Here is a 464-nt window from a genome sequence, read left to right on the forward strand (position 1 = left end):
GCGCCTACCTCGAATAAGCCCGTGTAGGGCCCCCCTGCCCCCCCCCCGCCCTGCCTCCCTCTTTGGGGTGCTCCTGGACCCCGGCTCTTCCCTCTCCCTCCCTCCCTGGCGGAGGAGTCCCTCTGCCGGGCTCCTCCTGGGCCCCTTCCCTGAGCAGGGGGGGTTAATGATTAACCCTTTACGTGGCTCCTCCGGGTCAGGTGATCCAGGAAGAAGCCCCTTGGTGGAGGCGGCGCGGCGCGGCGCGGCGCGGCTGGGCTGGGTTCCCCCCCCCCCTCCACCCACCATGGACTTCTTGCTTTTGGCCCCGGTAAGGGGAGGGGCCGAGGGGCCTGCTCCGGGGAGGGGGGGCCAGGGGTCCTGGAAGCCGCCGGCCCCTCCCTCCCTCCCTCCCTCCCTCCCTCCCCAAGTGCCCCCGGAGAGGGCGCCTTCGCCTGTCCCTGCTCGCCGGAGGGGAGGGGAGG

At 72.8% G+C, this 464-nt stretch overlaps 1 protein-coding gene across 1 annotated transcript in view; it reads left to right on the forward strand.

The window, feature by feature from the left end:
* The window catches only part of SLC4A2 (solute carrier family 4 (anion exchanger), member 2), a 16,904-nt gene that overhangs the window by 1,962 nt on the left and 14,478 nt on the right, over positions 1–464 (forward strand). The window lies entirely within an intron of this gene.

This window comes from Gekko japonicus, unplaced genomic scaffold, assembly GCF_001447785.1.
Source record: "Gekko japonicus isolate JY-2015 unplaced genomic scaffold, Gekko_japonicus_V1.1 scaffold1794, whole genome shotgun sequence".
NCBI classification, from domain to species: domain Eukaryota; kingdom Metazoa; phylum Chordata; class Lepidosauria; order Squamata; family Gekkonidae; genus Gekko; species Gekko japonicus.